General features: G+C 47.9%; 1 protein-coding gene and 1 long non-coding RNA gene across 2 annotated transcripts in view; one reads left to right on the forward strand and one right to left on the reverse strand.

Annotated features, from left to right (window-relative positions):
- CASR (calcium sensing receptor) overlaps positions 1–4,050 on the reverse strand; it is a 220,895-nt gene extending 216,845 nt beyond the window's left edge. Inside the window, exon 1 of the mRNA XM_075334868.1 lies at positions 3,390–4,050. The gene's annotated coding sequence lies outside the window, so the exon portion shown is untranslated. The remainder of the gene's footprint in view (positions 1–3,389) is intronic.
- The window catches only part of LOC142290839 (uncharacterized), a 260,413-nt gene that overhangs the window by 46,089 nt on the left and 200,148 nt on the right, over positions 1–14,176 (forward strand). The window lies entirely within an intron of this gene.

Consider the following 14,176-nt stretch of genomic DNA (forward strand, 5'->3'; position numbering starts at 1 on the left):
AGAGACATGAACAAGACTAGAGGAATGTGAACAAAATCCTGATAGATGTGACCAAAACCTGAGAAGAATGACCAAGACAGAAGAAACATGATCAAAACAAGAGACATATGACTAAAGATCCAAGAGAAGTGACAAGACAGACACGTGCAAAGCCTGAAAGATGTGACCGAGATCCAGGATGTGATTAGAGAATACAGTCAAGACAAAAACCCGAGAGATGTGATCAAGACCAAAGAATGATGATAAAGACCCAAGAGATGTGACCAAGACATGAATAAGAAACGAGACATGATCAAGGTAAGAGAGACGCGACCAAGGCAAAACAGACATGACTAAGATAGGAGAGATGTGACCAGGACCTGAAAGATGTAACCAAGGCAAGAGAGACATGACCAAGATCCAAGAGATGTGACCAAGACATGAGAGACAAGGAATACACAAGTGAATTTATATCAAACCAACAAACAGTACCCTAATAGAGATGAACTAGTAGATACAAACACCAAACAGCTTCGTAAGGTGGGCTGGAAATAAACTGAAAAATGTGACCAAGCTTTAAGAGATGTGACCAAAACTCGAGAGTCATGAACATGAGCTGAGAGAAGTAATCAAGATCCAAGAAATGTGATCAAAACATGAGAGACATGACCAAGACCTGAGAGATGTGACCAAGACCCAAGAGATGTGACCAAGACCCAAGAGATGTGACCAAGACCCAAGAGATGTGACCAAGACCTAAGAGATATGACCAAAACCAAAGAGATGTGACCAAAACCAAAGAGATGTGACCAAGACCAAAGAGATGTGACCAAGACCAAAGAGATGTGATCAAGACCAAAGAGATGTGACCAAAACCAAAGAGATGTGACCAAGACCCAAGAGATGTGACCAAGACCCAAGAGATGTGACCAAGACCCAAGAGATGTGACCAAGACCAAAGAGATGTGACCAAGACCCAAGAGATGTGACCAAGACCAAAGAGAGGTGACCAAAAACAAGATGTGATCAATACCAGAGAGACGTGATCAAGACAAGAGACATGACCAAGACAAGAGACATGACCAAGACAAGAGACATGACCAAGACAAGAGAGACATGACCAAGATCAGAGACATGGCCAAGACCCGAGAAACTTGACCAATACAAGATAGGCATGACCAAATCAGTCAGTTGTGACCAGGACCCAAGAAATGTGATCAAGACAAGAAAGTCATGACCAAGACAAGAGGGACTTGACCAAGTAAAGAGATGTACCCAAGAGACATGACCAACTCACAAGTGACGTAACCAAGACAAGAGAGATGTGACCACACCACAAGATTCATAACCAAGACACCTCATATCTCACTTTACCAAAGTTTTGCAAACAGGACCTGTGTAAAGGGAGTGGAGTTGGAGAGTCCTGTCAGTAACGTGCACTCACGTAAGATCACACTGAGTGTCATTACAGCAAAATCATCAAAGGTGAACCTTGTATTGTTTATGATTGTTGTACTTGTCCCTATTATGTACACCCTTATCACATGTAAAGCGCCACGGAATAAATGGCGCTATAATAATAAATAATAATAATAATAATAATAAATATAATAATAAAATAATAATAATAATATTAATAATAAATATAATAATAAAATAATAATAATAATAATAAAACTCAGGGATTTCTTCTGTATCTCACTGATTATAATTAGGGTGTAATTGACTTGTTCCAATGATGGATGAACAGCGGGCATCTTGAGCGCAGCTCTGAGGCTGCAGAACTTAAACAATCCTACTCTGCATATGTAATCATGGTATATATATATAGAATGAAGGCACATCACAGCTATTATATGTTTTGTTACATAGGACTGCGAGTTACAATTCTTTACATTATCTGTATTCAGAGATATCACTGTGGTATCTGTGGTGTTACATGGGACTGCAGACAATATCTACTAGATTATCTGTACTCAGAGAGACATCACTGTGTTATCTGTGGTGTTACATAGGACTGCAGGTGACATCTACTACATTATCTGTACTCAGATAGTTATCATTGTGTTATCTGTGGTGTTACATAGGACTGCAGGTGATCTCTACTACATTATCTGTACTCAGAGATATCACTGTGTTATATGTGGTGTTACATGGGACTGCAGGTGACATCTACTACATTATCTGTACTCAGAGAGATAGCACTGTGTTATCTGTGGTGTTACATGGGACTGCAGGTGACATCTACTACATTATCTGTACTCAGAGAGATATCACTGTGTTATCTGTGGTGTTACATAGGACTGCAGGTGACATCTACTACATTATCTGTACTCAGAGATATCACTGTGTTATCTGTGGTGTTACATAGGACTGCAGGTGGTATCTTCTACATTATCTGTACTCAGAGAGATATCACTGTGTTATCTGTGGTGTTACATAGGACTGCAGGTGACATCTACTACATTATCTGTACTCAGAGAGATATCACTGTGTTATCTGTGGTGTTACATAGGACTGCAGGTGACATCTACTACATTATCTGTACTCAGAGAGATATCACTATGTTATCTGTGGTGTTACATAGGACTGCAACTGGTATCTTGCACATTATCTGTACTCAGATATATCACTGTGTTATCTGCGGTGTTACATAGGACTGCAGGTGACATCTACTACATTATCTGTACTCAGAGAGATATCACTATGTTATCTGTGGTGTTACATAGGACTGCAACTGGTATCTTGCACATTATCTGTACTCAGAGATATCACTGTGTTATCTGTGGTGTTACATAGGACTGCAGCTGGTATCTTGCACATTATCTGTAAAAAATTGTTTAAAAGAACTGAAGTCCTCAGTGGTTTCAGTTCTTTTAAACATTTTTTTATCTCTACTGGCTAACACGGTACAAAGATATATTTTAGCATTATCTGCACTCAGCCGTTAATATGACATCTCCAGCTCTGCTACATCAGCGATCGTTCACACTGGCCGTATCTGCGGCACTCTGCTACATCAGCGATCGTTCACACTGGCCGTATCTGCGGCACTCTGCTACATCAGCGATCGTTCACACTGGCCGTATCTGCGGCACTCTGCTACATCAGCGATCGTTCACACTGGCCGTATCTGCGGCACTTTGCTACATCAGCGATCGTTCACACTGGCGGTATCTGCGGCACTCTGCTACATCAGCGATCGTTCACACTGGCCGTATCTGCGGCACTCTGCTACATCAGCGATCATTCACACTGGCCGTATCTGCGGCACTCTGCTACATCAGCGATCGTTCACACTGGCCGTATCTGCGGCACTCTGCTACATCAGCGATCGTTCACACTGGCCGTATCTGCGGCACTCTGCTACATCAGCGATCGTTCACACTGGCCGTATCTGCGGCACTCACCTGCTGTCAGCCTGAATGTTGGAGACGTGCAGTGTAACTTGTCCTGGGATTCCCGAGTCCTTAAATCCTAGTGACCACGATCCAGGGCTGTGTGCAGGAGCTCGGACACCCCCAGAAGAGATGCGTGGACCCCCGATGTTCTGGACTCCCACTCACTGTGCGATCTATCACAGCTGGTATAACACTGGGGGGATCAATGACCGACCCCTGCTCCCCACACACCCCGCATAGGGCTCCAGGGGGCGATGACCCTATATCCTCACAAATGCCCTCCCCCCTATACACAATCTCTCCCTACAGGGCGCTATAAAGACTCGAGCGCACCCCGGACCCTATATACCCTGCAGAGACCCTCATATATATATATATATATATATATACACTGCTCTATACACTCTACTATCCACACCCCAGAGCAGCAGGTCCCTAAACAGCCAGTGCCCCTAGATTCAGCTCAATAGATCCCTAAATGACCTTATAGATCACTTATAGGATTCCCTATAACTCCCATTAGCAGCTGTACTGTTTGGGGTTAATCCTCGCCCCCCACTCTCTGTGTCCTGTCTGCAGCCCCCAGGACTCCGCATATAATGGGGGGATGTGTGCAGACCCCGCTCTCCAGATCCTTCCTCTTCTGCAGCCAGAAGTCCATGCACTCAGCCCAGGCAGCGCAGACTGGAGGGAGGCAGTGCCGCCGGCCGCCACCAGAGGGCCCCAGCACCACTACTTCCCTCCTAACTGGAGGGGCCACAGGGCATACGTCAATTGCAGGGTTAATGTGTATCCCCCCCTAGTTATCTGGTACAATGCAAAGATTAAAATGTTAATTTATGGTGGTCAATGGTAGTGAAGGAGTTAAAGTTAAATCTGTGACTCATTGGGGGTGTACACAAAGGTCAAAGCTGAATCCTGACATTTCCTGCACTTCTTCATTCTAGAACTTACCTGAAGACATTCTACGGATTACAGATAATATAATATTTACACATCAAATTCAATAACACCACAGTGCACAAATAGCTCCCCCTAGTGGTGGCTGCAGACAGGATCTTATCATGTATCTCTGTATACAGGGAGCTCGCCCTAGTGGTGGCTGCAGACAGGATCTTATCATGTATCTCTGTATACAGGGTGCTCCCCCTAGTGGTGACTGCAGACAGAATCTTATCATGTATCTGTGTATATAGGGAGCTTCCCCTAGTGGTGACTGCAGACAGGATCTTATCATGTATCTCTGTATACAGGGAGCTCCCCCTAGTGGTGGCTGCAGGCAGGATCTTATCATGTATCTCTGTATACAGGGAGCTCCCCCTAGTGGTGGCTGCAGACAGAATCTTATCATGTATCTCTGTATACAGGGAGCTCCCCCTAGTGGTGGCTGCAGACAGAATCTTATCATGTATCTCTGTATACAGGGAGCTCCCCCTAGTGGTGGCTGCAGACAGGATCTTATCCTGTATCTCTGTATACAGGGAGCTCCCCCTAGTGGTGGCTGCAGACAGGATCTTATCATGTATCTCTGTATACAGGGAGCTCCCCCTAGTGGTGGCTGCAGACAGGATCTTATCATGTATCTCTGTATACAGGGAGCTCCCCCTAGTGGTGGCTGCAGACAGGATCTTATCATGTATCTCTGTATACAGGGAGCTCCCCCTAGTGGTGGCTGCAGACAGAATCTTATCATGTATCTCTGTATACAGGGAGCTCCCCCTAGTGGTGGCTGCAGACAGGATCTTATCATGTATCTCTGTATACAGGGAGCTACCCCTAGTGGTGGCTGCAGACAGAATCTTATCATGTATCTCTGTATACAGGGAGCTCCCCCTAGTGGTGGCTGCAGACAGAATCTTATCATGTATCTCTGTATACAGGGAGCTCCCCCTAGTGGTGGCTGCAGACAGGATCTTATCCTGTATCTCTGTATACAGGGAGCTCCCCCTAGTGGTGGCTGCAGACAGGATCTTATCATGTATCTCTGTATACAGGGAGCTCCCCCTAGTGGTGGCTGCAGACAGAATCTTATCATGTATCTCTGTATACAGGGAGCTCCCCCTAGTGGTGGCTGCAGACAGAATCTTATCATGTATCTCTGTATACAGGGAGCTCCCCCTAGTGGTGGCTGCAGACAGGATGTTATCATGTATCTCTGTATACAGGGAGCTCCCCCTAGTGGTGGCTGCAGACAGGATCTTATCATGGATCTCTGTATACAGTGAGCTACCCCCTAGTGGTGGCTGCAGACAGGATCATATCATGTATCTCTGTATACAGGGAGCTCCCCCTAGTGGTGGCTGCAGACAGGATCTTATCATGTATCTCTGTATACAGGGAGCTCCTCCTAGTGGTGGCTGCAGACAGGATCTTATCATGTATCTCTGTATACAGGGAGCTCCCCCTAGTGGTGGCTGCAGACAGGATCTTATCATGTATCTCTGTATACAGGGAGCTCCCCCTAGTGGTGGCTGCAGACAGGATCTTATCATGTATCTCTGTATACAGGGAGCTCCCCCTAGTGGTGGCTGCAGACAGGATCTTATCATGTATCTCTGTATACAGGGAGCTCCCCCTAGTGGTGGCTGCAGACAGAATCTTATCATGTATCTCTGTATACAGGGAGCTCCCCCTAGTGGTGGCTGCAGACAGGATCTTATCATGTATCTCTGTATACAGGGAGCTCCCCCTAGTGGTGGCTGCAGACAGAATCTTATCATGTATCTCTGTATACAGGGAGCTCCCCCTAGTGGTGGCTGCAGACAGAATCTTATCATGTATCTCTGTATACAGGGAGCTCCCCCTAGTGGTGGCTGCAGACAGGATCTTATCCTGTATCTCTGTATACAGGGAGCTCCCCCTAGTGGTGGCTGCAGACAGGATCTTATCATGTATCTCTGTATACAGGGAGCTCCCCCTAGTGGTGGCTGCAGACAGAATCTTATCATGTATCTCTGTATACAGGGAGCTCCCCCTAGTGGTGGCTGCAGACAGAATCTTATCATGTATCTCTGTATACAGGGAGCTCCCCCTAGTGGTGGCTGCAGACAGAATCTTATCATGTATCTCTGTATACAGGGAGCTCCCCCTAGTGGTGGCTGCAGACAGGATGTTATCATGTATCTCTGTATACAGGGAGCTCCCCCTAGTGGTGGCTGCAGACAGGATCTTATCATGTATCTCTGTATACAGTGAGCTACCCCCTAGTGGTGGCTGCAGACAGGATCATATCATGTATCTCTGTATACAGGGAGCTCCCCCTAGTGGTGGCTGCAGACAGGATCTTATCATGTATCTCTGTATACAGGGAGCTCCTCCTAGTGGTGGCTGCAGACAGGATCTTATCATGTATCTCTGTATACAGGGAGCTCCCCCTAGTGGTGGCTGCAGACAGGATCTTATCATGTATCTCTGTATACAGGGAGCTCCCCCTAGTGGTGGCTGCAGACAGGATCTTATCATGTATCTCTGTATACAGGGAGCTCCCCCTAGTGGTGGCTGCAGACAGGATCTTATCATGTATCTCTGTATACAGGGAGCTCCCCCTAGTGGTGGCTGCAGACAGAATCTTATCATGTATCTCTGTATACAGGGAGCTCCCCCTAGTGGTGGCTGCAGACAGGATCTTATCATGTATCTCTGTATACAGGGAGCTCCCCCTAGTGGTGGCTGCAGACAGAATCTTATCATGTATCTCTGTATACAGGGAGCTCCCCCTAGTGGTGGCTGCAGACAGAATCTTATCATGTATCTCTGTATACAGGGAGCTCCCCCTAGTGGTGGCTGCAGACAGGATCTTATCCTGTATCTCTGTATACAGGGAGCTCCCCCTAGTGGTGGCTGCAGACAGGATCTTATCATGTATCTCTGTATACAGGGAGCTCCCCCTAGTGGTGGCTGCAGACAGAATCTTATCATGTATCTCTGTATACAGGGAGCTCCCCCTAGTGGTGGCTGCAGACAGAATCTTATCATGTATCTCTGTATACAGGGAGCTCCCGCTAGTGGTGGCTGCAGACAGGATGTTATCATGTATCTCTGTATACAGGGAGCTCCCCCTAGTGGTGGCTGCAGACAGGATCTTATCATGTATCTCTGTATACAGTGAGCTCCCCCCTAGTGGTGGCTGCAGACAGGATCATATCATGTATCTCTGTATACAGGGAGCTCCCCCTAGTGGTGACTGCAGACAGGATCTTATCATGTATCTCTGTATACAGGAAGCTCCCCCTATTGGTGGCTGCAGACAGGATCTTATCATGTATCTCTGTATACAGGGAGCTCCCCCTAGTGGTGGCTGCAGACAGGATCTTATCATGTATCTCTGTATACAGAGAGCTCCCCCTAGTGGTGACTGCAGACAGGATCTTATCATGTATCTCTATATACAGGGAGCTCCCCCTAGTGGTGACTGCAGACAGGCTCCTATCATGTATCTCTGTATACAGGGAGCTCCCCTTAGCGGTGACTGCAGACAGGATCTTATCATGTATCTCTGTATACAGGGAGCTCCCCCTAGTGGTGGCTGCAGACAGGATCTTATCATGTATCTCTGTATACAGGGAGCTCCCCCTAGTGGTGGCTGCAGACAGCATATCATCATGTATCTCTGTATACAGGGAGCTCCCCTTAGTGGTGGCTGCAGACAGGATCTTATCATGTATCTCTGTATACAGGGAGCTCCCCCTAGTGGTGGCTGCAGACAGGATCTTATGTATCTCTGTATACAGGGAGCTCCCCCTAGCGGAGGCTGCAGACAGGATCTTATCATGTATCTCTGTATACAGGGAGCTCCCCCTAGTGGTGGCTGCAGACAGGATCTTATCATGTATCTCTGTATACAGGGAGCTCCCCTTAGTGGTGGCTGCAGACAGGATCTCATCATGTATCTCTGTATACAGGGAGCTCCCCCTAGTGGTGGCTGCAGACAGGATCTTATCATGTATCTCTGTATACAGGGAGCTCCCCCTAGTGGTGACTGCAGACAGGATCTTATCATGTATTTCTGTATACAGGGAGCTCCCCCTAGTGGTGGCTGCAGACAGGATCTTATCATGTATCTCTGTATACAGGAAGCTCCCCCTATTGGTGGCTGCAGACAGGATCTTATCATGTATCTCTGTATACAGGGAGCTCCCCCTAGTGGTGGCTGCAGACAGGATCTTATCATGTATCTCTGTATACAGAGAGCTCCCCCTAGTGGTGACTGCAGACAGGATCTTATCATGTATCTCTATATACAGGGAGCTCCCCCTAGTGGTGACTGCAGACAGGCTCCTATCATGTATCTCTGTATACAGGGAGCTCCCCTTAGCGGTGACTGCAGACAGGATCTTATCATGTATCTCTGTATACAGGGAGCTCCCCCTAGTGGTGGCTGCAGACAGGATCTTATCATGTATCTCTGTATACAGGGAGCTCCCCCTAGTGGTGGCTGCAGACAGCATATCATCATGTATCTCTGTATACAGGGAGCTCCCCTTAGTGGTGGCTGCAGACAGGATCTTATCATGTATCTCTGTATACAGGGAGCTCCCCCTAGTGGTGGCTGCAGACAGGATCTTATGTATCTCTGTATACAGGGAGCTCCCCCTAGCGGAGGCTGCAGACAGGATCTTATCATGTATCTCTGTATACAGGGAGCTCCCCCTAGTGGTGGCTGCAGACAGGATCTTATCATGTATCTCTGTATACAGGGAGCTCCCCTTAGTGGTGGCTGCAGACAGGATCTCATCATGTATCTCTGTATACAGGGAGCTCCCCCTAGTGGTGGCTGCAGACAGCATATTATCATGTATCTCTGTATACAGGGAGCTCCCACTAGTGGTGGCTGCAGACAGGATCTTATCATGTATCTCTGTATACAGGGAGCTCCCCCTGGTAATGGCTGCAGACAGGATCTTATCATGTATTTCTGTATACAGGGAGCTCCCCCTAGTGGTGGCTGCAGACAGGATCTTATCATGTATCTCTTTATACAGGGAGCTCCCCCTAGTGGTGGCTGCAGACAGGATCTTATCATGTATCTCTGTATACAGGGAGCTCCCCCTAGTGGTGGCTGCAGACAGGATCTTATCATGTGTCTCTGTATACAGGGAGCTCCTCCTAGTGGTGGCTGCAGACAGGATCTTATCATGTATCTCTGTATACAGGGAGCTCCCCCTAGTGGTGACTGCAGACAGGATCTTATCATGTATCTCTGTATATAGGGAGCTCCACCTAGTGGTGGCTGCAGATAGGATCTTATCATGTATCTCTGTATACAGGGAGCTCCCCCTAGTGGTGGCTGCAGACAGCATATTATCATGTGTCTCTGTATACAGGGAGCTCCTCCTAGTGGTGACTGCAGACAGAATCTTATCATGTATCTCTGTATACAGGGAGCTCCCCCTAGTGGTGACTGCAGACAGGATCTTATCATGTATCTCTGTATACAGGGAGCTCCCCCTAGTGGTGGCTGCAGACAGGATCTTATCATGTGTCTCTGTATACAGGGAGCTCCCCCTAGTGGTGGCTGCAGACAGCATATTATCATGTATCTCTGTATACAGGGAGCTCCCCCTAGTGGTGGCTGCAGACAGGATCTTATCATGTATCTCTGTATACAGGGAGCTCCCCCTAGTGGTGGCTGCAGACAGGATCTTATGTATCTCTGTATACAGGGAGCTCCCCCTAGTGGAGGCTGCAGACAGAATCTTATCATGTATCTCTGTATACAGGGAGCTCCCCCTAGTGGTGGCTGCAGACAGGATCTTATCATGTATCTCTGTATACAGGGAGCTCCCCTTAGTGGTGGCTGCAGAAAGGATCTTATCATGTATCTCTGTATACAGGGAGCTCCCCCCAGTGGTGGCTGCAGACAAGATCTTATCATGTATCTCTGTATATAGGGAGCTCCCCCTAGTGGTGGCTGCAGACAGGATCTTATGTATCTCTGTATACAGGGAGCTCCCCCTAGTGGTGGCTGCAGACAGCATATTATCATGTATCTCTGTATACAGGGAGCTCCCCCTAGTGGTGGCTGCAGACAGGATCTTATCATGTATCTCTGTATACAGGGAGCTCCCCCTAGTGGTGGCTGCAGACATGATCTTATCATGTATCTCTGTATACAGGGAGCTCCCCCTAGTGGTGGCTGCAGACAGGATCTTATCATGTATCTCTGTATACAGGGAGCTCCTCCTAGTGGTGGCTGCAGACAGGATCTTATCATGTATCTCTGTATACATGGAGCTCCCCCTAGTGGTGGCTGCAGACAGGATCTTATGTATCTCTGTATACAAGGAGCTCCCCCAAGTGGAGGCTGCAGACAGGATCTTATCATGTATTTCTGTATACAGGGAGATCCCCCTAGTGGTGGCTGCAGACAGGATCTTATTATGTATCTCTGTATAAAGGGAGCTCCCCCTAGTGGTGGCTGCAGACAGGATCTTATCATGTATCTCTGTATACAGGGAGCTCCCCCTAGTGGTGGCTGCAGACAGGATCTTATCATGTATCTCTGTATACAGGGAGCTCCCCCTAGTGGTGGCTGCAGACAGGATCTTATCATATATCTCTGTATACAGGGAGCTCCCCCTAGTGGTGGCTGCAGACAGGATCTTATAATGTATCTCTGTATACAGGGAGCTCCCCCTAGTGGTGGCTGCAGACAGGATCTTATCATGTATGTCTATATACAGGGAGCTCCCCCTAGTGGTGGCTGCAGACAGGATCTTATCATATATCTCTGTATACAGGGAGCGCCCCTCGTGGTGGCTGCAGACAGGATCTTATCATGTATCTCTGTATACAGGGAGCTCCCCCTAGTGGTGGCTGCAGACAGGATCTTATCATATATCTCTGTATACAGGGAGCTCCTCCTAGTGGTGGCTGCAGACAGGATCTTATCATGTATCTCTGTATACAGGGAGCTCCCCCTAGTGGTGACTGCAGACAGGATCTTATCATGTATCTCTGTATATAGGGAGCTCCCCGTAGTGGTGGCTGCACACAGGATCTTATCATGTATCTCTGTATACAGGGAGCTCCCCCTAGTGGTGGCTGCAGACAGGATCTTATCATATATCTCTGTATACAGGGAGCTCCTCCTAGTGGTGGCTGCAGACAGAATCTTATCATGTATCTCTGTATACAGGGAGCTCCCCCTAGTGGTGGCTGCAGACAGGATCTTATCATGTATCTCTGTATACAGGGCGCTCCCCCTAGTGGTGGCTGCAGACAGGATCTTATCATATATCTCTGTATACAGGGCACTCACCCTAGTGGTGGCTGCAGACAGGATCTTATCATGTATCTCTGTATACAGGGAGCTCCCCCTAATGGTGGCTGCAGACAATGTCTTATCATGTATCTCTGTATACAGGGCACTCCCCCTAGTGGTGGCTGCAGACAGGATCTTATCATGTATCTCTTTTTACAGGGAGCTCCCCCTAGTGGTGGCAGCAGACAGAATCTTATCATGTATTTCTGTATACAGGGCGCTCCCCCTAGAGGTGGCTGCAGACAGGATCTTATCATGTATGTCTGTATATAGGGAGCTCCCCCTAGTGGTGGCTGCAGACAGGATCTTATCATGTATCTCTTTATACAGGGAGCTCCTCCTAGTGGTGGCTGCAGACAGGATCTTATCATGTATCTCTGTATACAGGGAGATCCCCCTAGTGGTGGCTGCAGACAGGATCTTATCATGTATCTCTGTATACAGGGAGCTCCTCCTAGTGGTGGCTGCAGACAGGATCTTATCATGTATCTCTGTATACAGGGAGCTCCCCCTAGTGGTGACTGCAGACAGGATCTTATCATGTATCTCTGTATACAGGGAGCTCCCCCTAGTGGTGGCTGCAGACAGGATCTTATCATGTATCTCTGTATACAGGGAGCTCCCCCTAGTGGTGGCTGCAGATAGGATCTTATCATGAATCTCTGTATACAGGGAGCTCCCCCTAGTGGTGGCTGCAGACAGGATCCTATCATGTATCTCTGTATACAGGGAGCTCCCCATAGTGGTGGCTGCAGACAGCATCTTATCATGTATCTCTGTATACAGGGAGCTCCCCCTAGTGGTGGCTGCAGACAGGACCTTATCATGTATCTCTGTATACAGGGAGCTCCCCCTAGTGGTGGCTGCAGACAGGATCTTATCATGTATCTCTGTATACAGGGAGCTCCCCCTAGTGGTGACTGCAGACAGGATCTTATCATGTATCTCTGTATACAGGGAGCTCCCCCTAGTGGTGGCTGCAGACAGAATCGTATCATGTATCTCTGTATACAGGGAGCTCCCCCTAGTGGTGACTGCAGACAGGATCTTATCATGTATCTCTGTATACAGGGAGCTCCCCCTAGTGGTGACTGCAGACAGGATCTTATCATGTAACTCTGTATACAGGGAGCTCCCCCTAGTGGTGACTGCAGACAGGATTTTATCATGTATCTCTGTATACAGGGAGCTCCCCCTAGTGGTGACTGCAGACAGGATCTTATCATGTATCTCTGTATACAGGGAGCTCCCCCTAGTGGTGACTGCAGACAGGATCTTATCATGTATCTCTGTATACAGGAGCTCCCCCTAGTGGTGGCTGCAGACAGGATCTTATCATGTATCTCTGTATGCAGGGAGCTCCCCCTAGTGGTGGCTGCAGACAGGATCCTATCATGTGTCTCTGTATACAGGGAGCTCCTCCTAGTGGTGGCTGCAGACAGGATCTTATCATGTATCTCTGTATACAGGGAGCTCCTCCTAGTGGTGGCTGCAGACAGAATCTTATCATGTATCTCTGTATACAGGGAGCTCCCCCTAGTGGTGACTGCAGACAGAATCTTATCATGTATCTCTGTATACAGGGAGCTCCCCCTAGTGGTGACTGCAGACAGGATCTTATCATGTATCTCTGTATACAGGGAGCTCCCCCTAGTGGTGACTGCAGACAGGATCTTATCATGTATCTCTGTATACAGGGAGCTCCCCCTAGTGGTGGCTGCAGACAGAATCTTAATATGTATCTCTGTATACAGGGAGCTCCCCTTAGTGGTGACTGCAGACAGGATCTTATCATGTATCTCTGTATACAGGGAGCTCCCCCTAGTGGTGGCTGCAGACAGGATCTTATCATGTATCTCTGTATACAGGGAGCTCCCCCTAGTGGTGGCTGCAGACAGGATCTTATCATGTATCTCTGTATACAGGGAGCTCCCCCTAGTGGTGGCTGCATACAGGATCTTATCATGTATCTCTGTATACAGGGAGCTCCCCCTAGTGGTGGCTGCAGACAGCATATCATCATGTATCTCTGTATACAGGGAGCTCCCCTTAGTGGTGGCTGCAGACAGGATCTTATCATGTATCTCTGTATACAGGGAGCTCCCCCTAGTGGTGGCTGCAGACAGGATCTTATGTATCTCTGTATACCGGGAGCTCCCCCTAGTGGAGGCTGCAGACAGGATCTTATCATGTATCTCTGTATACAGGGAGCTCCCCCTAGTGGTGGCTGCAGACAGGATTTTATCATGTATCTCTGTATACAGGGAGCTCCCCTTAGTGGTGGCTGCAGACAGGATCTCATCATGTATCTCTGTATACAGGGAGCTCCCCCTAGTTGTGGCTGCAGACAGCATATTATCATGTATCTCTGTATACAGGGAGCTCCCACTAGTGGTGGCTGCAGACAGGATCTTATCATGTATCTCTGTATACAGGGAGCTCCCCCTAGTGGTGGCTGCAGACAGGATCTTATCATGCATCTCTGTATACAGGGAGCTCCCCCTAGTGGTGGCTGTAGACAGGATCTTATCAT

This window comes from Anomaloglossus baeobatrachus, chromosome 2 (genome assembly GCF_048569485.1).
Source record: "Anomaloglossus baeobatrachus isolate aAnoBae1 chromosome 2, aAnoBae1.hap1, whole genome shotgun sequence".
Classification (NCBI taxonomy): domain Eukaryota; kingdom Metazoa; phylum Chordata; class Amphibia; order Anura; family Aromobatidae; genus Anomaloglossus; species Anomaloglossus baeobatrachus.